Source organism: Peromyscus maniculatus, chromosome 2, assembly GCF_049852395.1.
Source record: "Peromyscus maniculatus bairdii isolate BWxNUB_F1_BW_parent chromosome 2, HU_Pman_BW_mat_3.1, whole genome shotgun sequence".
Taxonomy (NCBI): Eukaryota; Metazoa; Chordata; class Mammalia; order Rodentia; family Cricetidae; genus Peromyscus; species Peromyscus maniculatus.
Window position 1 is genome coordinate 145541522 of NC_134853.1, and position 18002 is coordinate 145559523.

Genomic DNA, 18002 nt, shown 5'->3' on the forward strand with positions numbered 1-18002 from the left:
ACCCTCTTCTAGTGCCTTCTTCCATAAAGCACATTTACATAGATTTAGGCAAAACACTCATACACATAAAATAAAAATAAATAAATCTTTTTTTTTTAAGAAAACAAATAGCAAGATGGTAGATTTAAGCTAAAGTATACCAGCATTTAGAGCAGGGAAAAATGAACTCAACAGTCTAATTAAAGAGACAATGTTAGGGGCTGGTCAGATGGCTCAGTGGGTAGAGGAATTTGCTTGCCACCAGGCCTGATAACCTGAGTTTGATACTTGGAACCCATATGGTGGAAGAAGAGAACTGATTGGAGCAAGCTGTTCTTTGTCGTCCTCATGAACACTGTAGCATGTGCAAAATCTCTGCCTCTCTTTCTCTCTCTCACACACATATACACTAAAAATAAATATTTCATTTTAATTAAAGAGGAGGATGCTGCAGAGATGGCTCAGAGGTTAAGAGCACTGGCAGCTCTTACAGAGGACCTGGGCTAGATTCCCAGCACCCACATGGTGGCTCACAACCATGTGTAAGTCCAGTTCCAGGGAATCTGATGCCCACTTCTGACTTCTATGGGCACTAGGTACATATATAATGCACAGACTATGTACATGCAGGCAAAATACTCATACACATAAAAGTAAATAAATTTTTTAAAAATACCTTTTTTTTCTTATTTTATGTCTATGAGTGTTTTGCCTGCATGTACCACATACATGCCTGGTGCCCACAGAGGCCAGAAGAGGGCATTGGATCCCCTGGAATTGGAGTTATAGACATTTGTGAGTCATGATGTGGGTGCTGGGAATTGAACCCTCTGAAAGAGCAGCCAGTGCTTGTAACCACTGAGCCATCTCTCCAGCCCCTAAAAATAAATTAAAAAAAAAATTAAAGGAAGACACAACATTGGTCTGATCACATTAAAAAAAAACTACTTTTGCTTTAATCGATAATTAGTATATACCTTTCAACAATAACCTTGTCTGGAATTGGGTCATAATTCTGAAATTAAAACTTGCTAACTCAATAAGTAGATTTAAACACAATGTGCAACTGTTCACTGCCTGCAAGAAACTCACCTCACCAGAAAAGGATGGAAAATGACATTCCACACAAGCAGCATCTGAATGGAAGCAAGAGTAACTGTGTTTGTATCTAACAAAAAAGGCTCAAGCCAAAATTAGCCAGGAGAAACAAAGAAGGTCACTATGTATTGACATAGGGAACAATCCATCAAGAATATAAAACAATTATAAATACACATACAATATTGCCACACCCAATTTCAAAAACTAAACACCACAAGGACATAAAGGAAGAGACAAACCCAACTCAAACAATGCTAGATGGTAACTACAATATCCCTCTCTTACCAACAGACATTATCCAGAAAAGAAAAATGAAAGAATATCAGAGTCAGCTACACTGGCTGGACAGTGGTGCTACGCACCTTTAATCCCAGCACTCAGGAGGCAGAGGCAGGGAAATCTCTGTGAATTTGAGGCTAGCCTGGTCTACACAGTGAGTTCCAGATCACCCAGAGCTGTTACACAGAGAAACCCTGTCTCGAAAAGCCAAAACAAAACAAAAAAACCCCATTACCAATAAAAATACAAACTAAACAACTAGTCTATAGACCAGAGGGACAAAATAGACATCTACAGAATATTACATCCTTTATTAGCTCATAAAAGAATAAAATTAAAAAACTGACAGCATTTGTATGTCTTTCTAAAAAACATTCTAGCTTCCATGTGTGAGAGATAACACGTGATATGTGCCTTTCCAGGTCTGTCTGATTTCATTTATTATGGGGATCTGAAGTGCATCTACTAAATTTTTTTTAAAAATTAAAATTTTTTTTAAATACTATTTTTTTTTAAAAAATTAAGATTTGTTTATCTATCTATCTATCTATCTATCTATCTATCTATCTATCTATTTATTGTGTGTGTGTTTGTGTGTGTATGTATCTGCCATGTGTGTGAGGTTACCCCTGGAGGCTAAAAGAGGACATCCAGTACCCTAGAAGTGGAGTTACAGACAGAACTGTTACCCAGTTTGGGTGCTGGGAGCCAAATCCAGGTCCTCTTGAGAAGCTTAGTCAGTACCTTTGACCACAGTGTCTTCCCGCCCAAATAACTAAATTTCATTTTTCATATAGTTGAGTAGTACTCCACTCCATATATTTTCTTTGTTTATTCCTCTGTCAATGGGCATCTATGCTGATTCATGGCAGCTATTGAGAACAGTGCAGTGGTATACATGTTGTAGAGGTATTTCTAGTATATGTGGACTTTCATTCCTTCGGGTACATACCCAGGAGTTGTACAGCTGGATCATATGCTGAGTTTAGTTTATATCCTAAAGAATCCCCATATTGATTCACATAGTGTCTAGAGTAATTTACAATTTGTCTTAGTTAGGTTTTTTTTTTTTTTTTTTTTTTTTTGGTTTTTCAAGACAGGGTTTCTCTACGTAGCTTTGCGCCTTTCCTGGAGCTCACTTGGTAGCCCAGGCTGGCCTCGAACTCACAGAGATCCGCCTGGCTCTGCCTCCCAAGTGCTGGGATTAAAGGCGTGCGCCACCACCGCCCGGCAAGTTAGGGTTTTTATTGCTATGACAAAATATCATGACCAAAAAGCAAGTTAGGGAGGAAAGGGTTTATTTGGTTTACACTTCCACATTGCTATCCATTATCAAAGGAAGTCAGGACAGGAACTCAAACAGGGCAGCATCCTGGGGGCAGGAGCTGATGTAGAGCCCATGGAAGGGTGCTGCTTATTGGCTTGCTCAGCCTGCTTTCGTATAGACCCCAGGACCACCAGCTTAGGGATGGCACCACCCACAATGGGCTGGGCCCGTCCCATTTATTACTAATTGAGAAAGTGCCTTAGAGCATTTTCTGATGACACTAGCTTGTGTCAAGCTGACACAAAACCAGCCAGCACACAGCTCTACCAACAATGTGAACTCCCTTCCTCCTGCACCATTGTCAGTATTTACCACTGTTCGTTTTCATGGTGGTTGCCAATTCTGACTGGGGTGAATTGGAATCTTAGAGTAGTTTTTGTTTCTTCTTGTTTTCATATTTACTTCTTTATTTGTGTGTATGTGTGCTCTTGCACGGATGCCATGTCAGCTGTGTGCATGCCACAGTTCAAATCTCAGAGGTTGGTTCTCTCCACCCTGTGGGTCCCAGAACTCAGATCCAGGTTGGCAGGTTTGGACACAGGCATCTAAGATAATGTCTCATCCAAGTTCACTATGTAGCCAAGGCTGGCCTTGCACTCATGATCTAGCCTCCATTTCCTTGGTCCTGGAATTGTAGGCATGTGCCACAATGTAGACATGTCTGTACGTATATGCACAGACAGTGAAACTGCAATTCAGTAAATTGTTTTAATTTAATTGAAAATTTAAAGTTATCTTTAGGAACAAAAATGTAGCTTTATATGTATTTATTTCTAAAGCTGCTTTTAGGTGAAATAAATATAACAGAAAGACATGGTTAGGCACAAATTCAGGCTCAGGGTTTTTTTTGAGAGAAGTTAGGTGACTCCTCCTTCCTTTGGATTCATTTATATTTAGGATTTATCCAGGGCTTGAAGAGAAGTTCTGAGCTCTTCTTTAGCCATAGATAGACAGGGCAGATGGATTAGGGTAACGCCAGGGAAGGATTCCAGCAGCCATTTAGGAGAACTCAGCTATGCCTGAAAGGATTGGGACTCATGGACCAACTCTACCAGTTCCCAGACAAGAGAGAGGAGAATGGATTCTGGGTACAAAACGCAGGGATGAGCCTGAAGCTAACTCCATCCTCACTTCTTCTGGCAGGTGTATATCCTGAGAGACTTGGGTTACGAGTTTGCAGTGGATGAGTTGAATGACGGGTCTGAAAACATCATGGGGCCTCTGCCAGCCTCTCTATGATTCCTTTCTTCCACTAAGCATCCATCAAGAGTCACTCTCTTATTTCCAAGGACTTTCTGCAGCGAAGTCTCCAAGTTCTGTGGCCTTCAGGCTATGGCTGAATTGCAGCCCTACCAGCATGCAGCACAGCTGAGTTCTTGCTTCGCTGGTTCCTGGTGGTAGCAGCGATGATAACACCAGCAGGAATGGACTTTCAGCAGGAGGATGAATCTCTGGAATCATTAGGGCCTGAGGTTATGGAGTCCCTGCCCAGAAGTCCATGGCAATGAGCAAAAGAACAATGTAACTAACGGCTCAAGCAATTTCACTCTGGGACCTCTCCAACTGAGCCTAGCCCAGCAAAAGTGTCCTCTCCATTTCATAAGAGATAACTTTAATCTCAGGCATCAAACCAAAGCAGCAGCGTTTCAAGTCCACTAACAATGGCATATGGCAACAATAGGAGGCAGCTGCCAGGCTGAGCCGTTTCCCTTCCCTGAGCTACTGAGTCCTCAGCCTGCATATCACTGGCTTGGTTAACGATGCGCTATACTCTCCCCATTTTTCTTGCTTGCAAAAATTCAGTGTCTTAAGTTTCTGAGATTTAGTCAAGTTCAAGCGGATGACAGTTGTCTTCACTAATCAGTAACATCTGAGGTTTCTGGTTCACTTTAGAAATTTTATAAACTGTTTCTCAGAGTGAAGGTCTGTGGCTGGGCATAGCAGTGCACTCCTGTAACCCTAGCGCTTGAGAAGTGGAGGCGGGAGGGTCGGGAGTTCGAGGCCATTATTAGCTATAGATCAAGTCTAAGGACAGCCTGGGCTGCAAGAGGCCCTGTCTCAAACAATAATAACTACCACCACCAACAAAAGAAGACTGAAGGTCCATGGTCAGAAAGTAAGAGAAGCAGGACAAATGTGTTAGGACGGGCCTGTAATTCTACAATTAGGGAGGCTGAGGCAGGAGGATCTTTTCCAGTGTGAGGTTACATAATTAGAACCCCGACTGAAACAAAAACAAAAGCAAAGCAAGACAAACGGTACAGAAGCAATGAAAATGGAGGATCTGTGGATAAATATAAATACGTTATTGTGCAAAATAATATGTTTGGTGGCTTTTTCCATATTACAATTATAACCCACAATCACACACATATACATACACAATCACACACACACATATACACACACAATCACACACACATACACACACAATCACACACACATATACACACATAATCACACACATGTACACACACAATCACACACATGTACATACACAATCACACACATATACATACACAATCACACACATATACATACACAATCACACATACACACACAATCACACACATATACACACACAATCACACACACATATACACACAATCACATACACATATACACACACAATCACACACATATACATACACAATCACACACATATACATACACGATCACACATACAATCACACATACACAATCACACACACACACACACACACACACACACGCGCGCGCACACACACACACACACACACACACACACACACACACACACGCATGCACACACACGCACACATACACACTTCTACTCCCTTCTGGATTCCATTGCTGCTATATTAAGCCAGTTTTCAAAGTTCTTCTTCCTCTTCCACCTCTTGTTAATTTTAATTTTTTTTTTTTCCGTGACAGAGTTTCTCTGCGTGACGCTGGAACTCGTTCTGTAGAGCAGGCTGGCCTCAAACTCATAGAGAGCTGTCTGCCTCTGCCTCCGAGTGCTGTGATTAAAGGTTTGTAACACCATGCCTGACTTCCATTCTTGAAAGACCCATTTATTCTCTAGCTTGGTTTTTGTGGCACAGGAGAGTTAAGCTATTTAGCTATACTCCATAGTCACTCTGTATACTTTTTTTTTTTGAGACAGGGTCTCACTCTGTAAATCAGCCTGGCCTCAAACTCACAGAGATCTGCCTGGGCTCTGCCTCCCAAGTGCTGGGATTAAAGGCTTTTGCCACTGGTTATGTTTTTAAAAAAACCTTTTCTTTCTTTCTTTCTTTCTTTCTTTCTTTCTTTCTTTCTTTCTTTCTTTCTTTCTTTCTTTCTTTCTTTCTTTCCTTCCTTCCTTCCTTCCTTCCTTCCTTCCTTCCTTCCTTCCTTCCTCCCTCCCTCCCTCCCTCCCTCCCTCCCTCCCTCCCTCCCTCCCTCCTTTCCTTCCTTCCTTCCTTCCTTCCTTCCTTCCTTCCTTCCTTCCTTCCTTCCTTCCTTCCTTCCTTCCTTCTTTCCTTCTTCTTTCTTTCTTTCCTGTGTATATGTGTGTATCTGGTGGTGTCAGCAGGGACCAGAAGAGGGCTTTAGATCATCTGACACTGGAATTACAGGCAGTTGTGAGGTGCCTGGCATGGGTGTTGGAATTTGAACTCAAATCTTCTGGAAGAACAAAAAGTGCTCTTAAATGCTGAGCTGACTTTCCAGCCCATGGAGACTTCTAAGTGACTCTTTTTACCTTTGATTTTGCAGTTACAATGTTATGTTGAAGTGCAAACAGACATTAATAATAATAATAGTAATAATAATTTTAAAAATTAAAAAATAATTGTTCTAATTTACACCTTTAACCAGAAATATGTACAAGATCCAGATTTACACTTTGTCTAACACTTAGAATTTTCAGATTAAAAAATTTTTTTTGCCAGCCCAGGGCAAGAAATATGGCTTGTCAGTTCAGAGTGTTCCTTGCTCTTCCAGAGGACCAGAGTTCTGTTCTCAGCACCTATGTGGGGCAGCTCATCACTACCTGGAACTCCAGGGGATCAGATGCCCTCTTCTGAACTCTGCAGGTACCACACTCATTGCACAAACACACAGATGCACATACATACAGGTAATGAAAAATACAAATGCAATTTTTAAACTTTTACATCTCTCTAGTAGGTAAACAAGGTGCCCTGGCTCTGCCTTCATGGGCATGGGAACTCAAATTCATGTGAATCCATTCAAACATGCTGCCTGTAAGATTCCCACTATCTTTATTCATGCAATATATATATATATATATATATATATATATATATATATATATATATATATATATATATTTACTTGGTTGCATTAAAATTGACTTTAATGAGCTCATGTAGAGGGATAAAATACTTAATACCAATTGTTAGCTGGTTATATGTGTGGCAAATATCTAATTCAAATCTTGTGTTTTTCTTTCCTTCCTTTCTACCTTCTTTCTTTCTTTCTTTCTTTCTTTCTTTCTTTCTTTCTTTCTTTCTTTCTTTCCTTCCTTCCTTCCTTCCTTCCTTCCTTCCTTCCTTTCTTCCTTCCTTCTTTTTCTTTTTTGTAGACAGGATTTCTCTGGGTAGCCCTGACTGTCTTGGAACTCACTATATAGACCAGGTGGCCCCAAACTCACATAAATCTGCCTGCCTCTGCCTCCTGAGTGCTGGGATTAAAGGCGTGCGCCGCCGCCGCCTGGCTTCCATCTTATTTTTTGAGACAGGGTCTCTCATTGAGCTTAGAACTCACTGATTTGCCTAGACTGACTGGCCATTGAGCCCCAGGGAACTTGCTTGTCTCTGCCTGACCAGCATTGGGATTCCAGGTGCAGCACATCTGGTTTTCCATGGGTGTTGGGGATCAAACTCAGGACATCACGCATCACGCTTGAATGTCAAACACTTCACTGGCTGAACCATCTCCCCAGTCCCAAGGCCTCAATTCTTTAAAAAAAAAAAAAAGACTTAACAGTTCTATCAGTTCTATGATGGCTAGATTTGTGTCAGCTTGCCACCAGCTACAGTCAACTTAGAAGAGGGAACCTCAGTTGAGAAAACGCCCCCATCAGATCAGCCTGTGGGGGCATCTTCTGGAGTGGTAATTGATGGGGCAGGGTCCAGCTCAGTGTTAGCAGGTGCGACTTCTAGGTAGGCAGGTAGTCCTGGGTTCTAGAAGAAAACAGCCTGAATAAGGCATGAGGGGCAAGCCAGTAAGCAGCGCTCCTCCACGGCATCTGCATCAGCTCCTGGTTCCAGGTCTCTGCCCTGTCTGAGCTCCTGCCCTGGCGTCCCTCAGCGATGAACTGTGATGTGGAACTGTGAGCTGAAAATACACCCTAGGCTCACCCCTCATTGCTTTGGGTCATGGTATTTTATCACCATAGAAACCCTAACTAAGACAGATGGCTAATGGTATATGCCAAGGTAACTGGGCCTCAGAGTGCCCAAATATTTGGTCGGCCAGTATTTCTGGGTGTGTCTGTGCGAGTGTTTCTCATGAGGTTAATATTTAAATCATAGATTGGAAGGTTGCTCTCTGCATGTGTATCGGGGACTAGGGGGGTCCAGCCCCTCGATAGTCCCCTCCCAGGGTCCGGGAAGAATCTACAACCAGCTGATAATTAATCTTTGATAAAAAGAAACAAATCTACGTACACAAAATTCCTTAGTTCATACACTTTATTATTCTGTGATAGTTCTCTCTCTACACAGCTTCTATTCTGCTCCCATGTCTAGCTCCTTTCTTGCCTGATTTCTCTCTATATTTATCTACTGTTTCCTCTAAGTTCTATCTTAATTCTCTTGTCTTAACTGCCTCATCGAGGTCTTTTTTATCTTGTTCTTACCCAGCTAGTACTTCCCCATCTGACTCTTCCTTATCTTCCATCTCGTTCCTCTGGTACTCTCTTTTAGCCCTTCAATCTAGTTCTTCCTCATCTCAGTTTGTTCCTCTCAAGTTGTTACCCGTCTAGTTCTTCCATTCTCTTTTCTCTTCTCTCCCCCAGTGCCCTGGAAGTCCCGGTATATAAAGGGAGGGTCCGAGCTAAATTGTGTAAAGCTATTAATGTCTACCTGACCTAGGCGGTGTCCCCCTGTGGAATTTAAGTCAGGAGACTCGCTTGTGGGTTGTTATCACTGTTAGTCCTTGGAAATTGGGCGACCACCTGGGTGGTGTCTCCTTTAGTCCTTGAAAGTGGCTAGGGGAGATATCTGATTCCAGAGAAAGCCTTTCCTGAGGCTGTTCTCCAAATGCCTGGAATGTGTATGTCTAGAGAGTGATCAGTCCACATTGTTAGCCCTTCTTAGGGAAAAGTCAATGGGGAAAACTATGAAGGCACACATGATTTTCATAACAGAAGACAGCTGATAAATAACAAGCCAAGTAACATCAAAAACTCTTTGGGATTTGGCTTCCTCTGGAGAAATTCCCTGATCCCTCCAGGTAGTGACTTTGCCATAACCAGCTGAGTTCGTATGATATATTTCTGCGGCCCGCAGCACATGTGGATGGTCTCATCCAATCTATTGAAAGCTGCGTAGATGTGGAGGTCAGAGTACACCCCATTTAAGCTACTCCACATTGTAGAGAGTGGTGAGTAGCTCTTAGGCTGTGCCTGGTACCGACTATAAAGCATCGGTTTGCTCCATGTTAGGTATGAATGCTGAGGCAGACGCCACCTCTTTGTGCAAGTAAACACGGAGCATCTGCCCAGCACAAACCATAAGGCACAGGTGGATACAAAATTGACTTACATAAGTAAAATACTACCATCTATGAATTTACAAGATTAAACCAGGAATACACGGGCACATGGGCGTGTAAAAACCATATAAAACAAAAAATAAAAAACAAAACCAAAAAAAAAAATCAAAACAGGCCTGTGAACTTGCCAAACACACTAGAACAGCAAATAGTTTTTATACAAAAGGAGATTTATTATAAGTGGTGGCATATGGCACTACTCTGGCTTGTAACAATTTTGTAGTGCGTGTGTGTATTTGTGTGAACTGTAATGTGTAACTTGAGAGTTAATATTAAGAATTAAGGTTGGGGGCCAGCAAGGCGGCTCAGTGGGTAGGTGGGAGTGCTTGCCATCATACAACTGGATGACCTGATTTCAATTCCTGGGACCCACACTGTAGAAGAAGAAAACTGACTCTCACAAGTTGTCTGTGACAACCCACAATCCACACTCACACAAATAAATAAATACATAAATGTAATTTTTTGGGGGGAGGTGGTTTCAAGACAGGATTTCTCTGCGTAGCACTGGCTGTCCTGGAACTCACTCCAGGCTGGCCTCTGCTTCCCAAGTGCTGGGATTAAAGGTGTGTGCCAGCATTACCTGACCATAAATATAATTAAAATAAAAATTAAGGTTAGAATGAAAGGACCTGTGGTTGCCAGTGGCCACAAGTATCAAGAGTTGCCAGTGGTCGCAAGTATCAAGTGAATGTGAATGATGAAATTCACCTGCTGAATCTGAGTCGGTGAAATTGCATTTTCTGTTAGTCAGTGAATTCTGACATTGCAGAAAGAGACAGGCATGTCTGCCTGTTTCTGGTGTAGCTTTCTCATGACAGTAAGAAAGAATTCTTTCTCTCTGCTTGACTGCCTTGGAGTAGGGACTTTGTCCCTTGGTTTGGGTCTCAGGTCGGAAGGAGGTCATTAGCTCTCCTGGGCCTCCAGCTAGCCTACTGTAGACCCTCCGGCTTCCAGCTTCCATAATCATGAGAGCCAACTACTTATAATAAATCTATCTTCTTCCTCTCCCTCTCCAGGTCTGTTTCTCTGCAGAACCCAGATTAATGTAACTTCTATTAATAGCTTCATACTTGCCATTTAATTCATTAATCCAGTCCAAGTGGAGTTGAGCTGTGCATGATGTGTGCGAAGTTGGGATTCAATTAATTATTTTTCCAAATCAGTAGTCATTTTCTCCTTGTTCTTCTTATCTGCTATGCCCTCTCTGTCGATCCAATTTCCATATATAAATCTGTTTATGATCTCTAGTCTATTGTAGTAACTGATTTGTCTCTCCAAGCCGGTCTTTGTATGGGTTTGTGCCTGTGGCTGCAGTGCCAGCAGAGACCAGAAGAGGGCATCAGGTCTCTTGGAGCTATAGTTACAGATGGTTGTGAGTCCCTGCACAGAGACGCTGGGAACTGAGCTTTGGTCCTCTGGTCCATCTTCTCTCCAGCCCCATACACCGTACACAGGGTCTTTATGCTGTATGTTCTTCATAAGGTCTGATATGTGATAGGGAACAGCATATCTCTTTGGCTTTCCTAAAAAGTGTTAGTAACTAATGAGATTTCCCAATCTCCCCTTTGAAGATTTTAAGACCATTTCAAATTAATGGCACCTTGGATCAATGAAAAAAAAAAAAGCTCTTTTCAGATCTAGTACAAAATGAATTGAGCCGGGCAGTGGTGGTGCACGCCTTTAATCCCAACACTTGGGAGGCAGAACCAGGTGGATCTCTGTGAGTTCAAGGCCAGCCTGGTCTACAGAGCTAGATCCAGGAAAGGCGCAAAGCTACACAGAGAAACCCTGTCTCAAAAAACCAAAACCAAAAACCAAAACCAAAAAACCAACAAAATGAATTGAAATGCTTTCTTATATTCTAAGGCAAAGAAAGCTCCAAATACCTTGACATCTGTGGAGGACCCAGAAACCAACTTAAAGAGGCCACCTTTACAAACAAACAAACAATATGTACCAAGCCTTTTCTTTTGGGCCACTAACCAGCTCCCAAATCATGACACAGAGACTTAATATTAGTTATGAATACTTGGCCTAGCTTCGGCTCGCTCTGACTAGCTCTTTTAACTTAATTTAACCTGTATTATCTCCCTTTAGCCTCAGGGCTTTTTACCTTTCTTCTGTATATCTTACTTTCACTGGTTCTTGTGTCTGTCTGGTGGCTGCTTGGCTGGCCCTGGGCATGGCTCTCTCTCCTCATTCTCTTCTTTCTTCTTCTCCTCCTATTTATTTTCTCTGCCTGCCAGCCCTGCCTATCCTTTCTCTGCCAAGCTATTGGCCAATCAGCTCTTTATTAGACCAAACAGATGCCTTAGGCAGGCAAGGTGAAACAAATGCAACACATGTTTTTTTTTTTTTTTTTTTAAGATTTACTTATTTATTATGTATACAGTGTTCTGTCTGCATGCAGGCCTGCAAGCCAGAAGAGGGCACCAGATCTCATTACAGATGGTTGTGAGCCACCATGTGGTTGCTGGGAATTGAACTCAGGACCTTTGGAAGAACAGCCAGTGCTCTTAACCGCTGAGCCATCTCTCCAGCCCCTGCAACACATCTTTTTTGTTTGTTTGTTTTGTTTTTTGTTTTGTTCTTTCAAGACAGTGTTTCTCTGTGTAGCTTTGTGCCTTTCCTGGCACTCATTCTGTAGCCCAAACTGGCCTTGAACTCACAGAGATGACTCTGCCTCCCAAGTGCTGGGATTAAAGGTGTGCACCACCACCGCCCAGCTTGAAACACATCTTTATATAATTAAACACACATCCTTACGCTGTTAAACAAATGCAGCATAAACAAATGTATCACACCTTTACACAGTTAAAGTAATATTCCACAACATTTCCCCATTTTTGTCTAAATAAAAAGGAAGGATTTTAACTTTACCATAGTAAAGCTATACACAACAATTATCAAGTAAGGATTATATTCACAATATCCAGTCCATTTGTATTTGGCAAATTCAGAGAAAATACTCCATTATCTATCCTATCTCGATGAGTCCAAAGTTTTGTATCTAATTTACCTTCTATTATAACTAAAGAAAACTGTAACTCTAACTATCTAGTCTTCAACTCCATCAAAGATCCCAGAAGGATATAATATTACCTGAGTAAGCAGGAAGTGCAGTGCAAGCCACTTCCAAAATGACAGAGACATCTGGCTGCCTGGACAGTCACCCAAGGTTCCTCTGCAACATTGGGCCATCCAGTCTGGCCTATGGGCCTGGAATATCTGGAGACCTTTCTGTGTAGCAGGAATTTTGAAGGACTGTTCTGCCTTGTTTTGGCAAAGTTCAGCAGTCTTTTTCCTTTGTGTCCTGCTTGTCCAGTTTGTACAGGATACTGTCAGCAGTCAAGGCAAAAGCAGTTTCTTGCCCAAATGTCTAGCTTTGCCACAATGAAAGCTAACTCCATATAGAGTTTTTTCAATGCCATCATCTTCTCTGAAGTAAATTGGTGTTGCCAGGAACAGATATGTCTCACTGTCCTGAAAAGCCTTAGGTTTTAAAATGTCATATTCTGTAGGTCTTTGAAGCATTTGAAAACCACCTATCTATCTAAATATGTCTATTTAATCTTGAAAACATACCTAACATGAATACATGTTTGATTATGATAGATGACTAACTACTCACCTGCATTTCTTAATTATATGTTACATTTTTAAATGAACTGCATAAGCACAATACCCCCAAACAAGCGTAGAAATATACATACAGTATAACAAAAATAACTTTAAATTTGTATCAATATACCAAAATCCATATCAATGCAAAATATTTGAGGTTAATAGTTGTCTTTTTATCCTATATTCCTATATACCCACTGAATGGTGACAAACATCCACAAACCACTAAATGACCAAAAACCATCCATCCTACCTTGGGAATATGGGTGTTGTGTTCTCTAGACTGCTTCCTGTTGTTTGAGGATGATGGCATCTTTGAGGAACCTGAGAAAATTGAGATAATGGTCAAGTCCTGGGAAAACTAGCCATAACATTTGTTGTCCAGTCTCTGTGCAATGGGAAAGTGCAAGGCTTATCTGCAGTCCTGACAAGAATAGTCTGAGAGGCTGGACCATCTCATCCAGCAGCCTTGAAGCTGTTCTGGATGCAGAACTCTGAAGAAACTGCAGCAGAGGCGTCTGAGAGGCTGGATCACCTCAACCACCCATTTTCATTGGTGTCTGGTCCCCTTGCTCTGAAGACACACAAACTTTCAAAGGTAACATACAAATCTGCATTAACACCAGTATGGACTGTGCATTGTACACAGGCCAGTCAAAGATGATTGTTTTTGTTTTATATTTGAGCAGGTAGAATGTACATCACTTGTCTTGTAGTCTTTCTAGGTTTAGTTCTTTATGTCTGTAGCCAGGATTTTCAGGATGTCTTCCCTGATCAAACCTGATCTCTATTAACCTTGAATGAATCCACAGCCTTTCTTGTGTCCTATGGAAACAAAAGCACTTCCCTAATGCAATACAGTTTTTTACTTCCATTTTAAAGTTAAGGCATTCCTAAAGTATCTAGGCTGGCTTAATTTACCAGTCCCTCTTACAATCTCATGTCTCTCAGCAGCTGCCACTTGCTAATCAGCATTCACAAAATTCAAAGTCAACACAACAACATACAGGATCCAGACTCCTTGTGTATTTCCCATCTCTACATGGCTTATTCTTTTTTTTGTTATTTATAAACTATTTACTTTTTTCTATGACTGTATACACCAATTTTCTTTTGTTTCTTAAGCCTACACACATTTTTTTTTTTTTCCGAGACAGGGTTTTTCTGTGTAGTTTTGGTGCCTGTCCTGGATCTTGCTCTGTAGACCAGGCTGGCCTCAAACTCACAGAGATCTGCCTTGCTCTGCCTTCAGAGTGCTGGAATTAAAAGCCTGTGCCACCACCGCCTGGCTACCTACACACATTTTTAAACACATTGTAACCTGTTTAGAGGTGTTTTTTTTTGTTGTTGTTTTGTTTTGTTTTTTAAATCTTAACTTGCTTTACTGTGTATCTCTAGCCTTTTCTGTTTGCATGAGCAAAACCTTAAACTGCTAAGCTACTGCTGGGTCCTCTGCCTGGGCTTTGGTGCCTGGCTCTGCCCCTCCTTGGGTCTGTGAGCCCCTAGCCTTAAGCTCGTAGGCCAGTCCAGAGGTGTATTTGACCCGGGACTGCATTCAACCACCCACAGCTCTAGAACGTTGGTGCCCTGCACTGTGCACATGTTTTTACTTAGCTTTTTGTTTTTACTTAGTGTAGCAGTATGGCAGAGCCTCTTAAAGGAGTTGTACCCCCCCCCCGCCTTTTTTTTTTCAGCTTTCTCAAGCTCTTTGTGAAATTTGGGGCCCACACTGGGCACCAAATGTACTAAGTTTTTTCTTTTGGGCTACTAACCAGCTCCCAAATCATAACATGGAGACTTAATATTAGTTATGAATGCTTGGCCTAGCTTAAGCTTGCTTCTAACTTGCTCTTTTAACTTACATTAACCTGTTTCTCTTTATCTACCTTTTGCCTCAGGACGTTTTACCTTTCTCCCTTCTGTATATCTTACTTTCACTGGTTCTTGTGTCTGTCTGTCTGGTGGCTTCTTGGCTGGCCCTGGGCATGGCCCTCTCTTTCTTCTCATTCTCTTCTTTGTTCTTGTCCTTCTTCTTTCTCAAGCCTCAATTTTTTCCTTCTACTGATTCTCTCTGCCTGCCAGCCCTGCCTATCCTTTCTCTGCCTAGCTATTGGCCATTCAGCTCTTTATTAGACCAAACAGGTGCCTTAGGCAGGCAAGGTGAAACAAGTGCAACACATCTTTACATAATTAAACACACATCCTTACACTCTTAAACAAATGCAACACACCTTTACACAGTTAAAGTAAAATTCCACAGGATGAACAAATGTAACAACATCTTTGCCTAGTTAAAGAAATATTCCACAACACTTTCTTACATTATAAGGCAAAGAAAGCCCTAAATAACTTGACATCTGTGGAGGACCCAGAAACCAACTTAAAGAGGCCACCTTTACAAACAAACAAATAAACAAAAAAGCCAGATATGGTGGAATACACTTTTAATCCCAGTACTCGGGAGGCAGAGGCAGGGAGATCTTTATGAGTTCCAGCCATGTCTACAAAGTGAGTTCCAGGACAGCCAGGGCTCTGTGACATAGAGAAACCATGTCTCAAACAACCAAATCAAAGAGGGGGGCCCTTTGGCCCCTCTGGGACAAGAGCACACAGGCCAAATTGAAGGTGAGAGTGAAGATACTCTCTCTCGTGTGAGCATGGCAATCAGCAAGAGGTTCTCGAGCAGCTACCCCCTCTCCAGCCTGCTGGTTTATATTCTCACTGGCCAATCAATCTATTCTGTTGCGGCAGCATCCCTCCACCACTATTAGAAACAACAGCTTTGGGGTTCTGACATATGCTGAAGACCAACAGCTCTGCAGGAATCCTCCATGCCTTCAGCACCAGTTTGAATATGCTGAGACATCAAGCCTCATAGACTGAATGACTACCATATCCTCAGTCTCTCCAGTGTGAGGTAGCCCTTGTTGGACTACCCATGCTTCAACCTCTAAAGCCAATGTAATAAATCCCCCTTTAATATATGTATATATTTCTCATTTTAATATATGTTACTAATACAGGGTCCATTGTGAAATAAGTTGCTGTGGACTTTTTTTTTTTTTTTTTTTTTTAAGACGGAGTCTCTCTGTGTACCTCTGATTGTCCTGGAAGTCACTATGTAGACCAGGCTGGCCTTGACTCATAGAGATCCACCTGCCTCTTGCCTCTCAAATGCTGGGATTAAAGATGTGCACCACCACTCCTTTCTCCCCGTTGCCTGCAACCCGAGACTGCTCCCCTATAGAGAACGCCTGCCAGATTAGCTAACCTGCCTCCTGGTTGGGGCTGTAGATAATAAACATGCTGATATTCTGGGCTGCTGCTGGTGCATCCCCGTCACAGCCCACAGCCCACCCAATCCCAGCTTGTGTTTGTGTCTGTTACTTCTTCATTTCTTCATCCCCTCCTCCATCCCCCACCTCCCAGTTAGGTCAATCTCTAATCTGGGCAGTCTCGAGAAGACAAGGTCTCAGGTATGTCAGGCTGGCCTTGAAGTCATTATGACCTCACAAATGACCCTGAACTTTAGTTCTCCCTCCATCTTCCAAGTACTGATATTACAGATGTGAGCCACTGTACCAGTTTATGGGGTGCTGGGGATTGACCCCAAGGCTTCATGCATGCTAGGCAAACACTCTCCTAGCTAGGTAGCTACTTCCCCTGCCCAACTTGCTATTTCCACTGGTTGTATTAGTTAGAGCTCTCCAGAGAAACAGAACTAGCTGTGTAGACATACAGGGGTAGGTCTATCAGAAGGATGCATCGCCACAGCTGTGGAAGCTTCGAGATTTCCTGACACACTCTCTGAGACTGGGAAGCAAGGAAAGGTGGTGTAAGTCAGAACTATTGGGACAAACCTCAGTCTGAGCCCTCGTATCCAAAGGCAATAGAAGATGGATATCTCAAGTCAAGAAAAAAGAAAGATGACGTTTCTTCCACCTTTTTGCTCCTACTGGACTCTCAGTGAATTGGATCATGCCAGCCAACATAGATAAGAGTAGATCTTACCCAGATTGCTAATATCTTTTGGAAATAAACTTATAGACCTTCTCAGAAATAACATTTATGTATTTTGTTGTTGTTGTTTACCAGTTAGCTGCATATCCCTTAATTTGTCAAGTTGACACATGAAATTAACCCTCACTACAGTTCTTTTGCATGATGCCATCTTTCTTTTTTTCTTTCTTTTTTTTCTCTGTGTAGTTTTGGTTTCTGTCCTGGATCTCGCTCTGTTGAGGCCAGGCTGGCCTCAAACTCACTGAGATCCACATGCCTCTGCCTCCTGAGTGCTGGGATTAAAGGCATGTGCCACCACTGCCTGGCTGATGATGTATTTCTTTATGTGTTTAGTGATATTTGATTGAGCCCGTCATTTTCTTTGGAATTTTATTAGTGGAAATAATTTGCAGTCTTAGAAAAAATGAGTTTATTTTTGAGGGCACAAGGTCTCCCTATACAGCTCAGGCTGGCCTTGAACTCATGGTGGTCCTCCTACCACATCTTCTTGAGTACTGAAATTAAAGTGAGGTACTATACCACCATGTTCTGCTAAAGAGAGGTGTGTGTGTGTGTGTGTGTGTGTGTGTGTGTGTGTGTGTGTGTGTGTGTGTGAAAGCCAGAGGTTGACATAGGGTGTCTTCTATTGAGACCTATCTTATTTCTCTTCAGTAAGGCATCTCATGGACCCTGGGATCACTAATTCAGTAACACTAATTAGCTATCCAGCTCCAGCAATCTGTCTCCACATCAACACTAGGATTACAGATGCATGGCACCATGTCCAGCGTTGTGTGTGGGTGCTGGGGATCTCTAGTGACTGAGCCTCACTGAGTGACTGAGATTCCCCAGTCTCCTAAACTGAGTTATTTAACAAAGCTTGGTATTGGCTTCTGCCAGACGCCTGGAGCACCACCACCCTGGA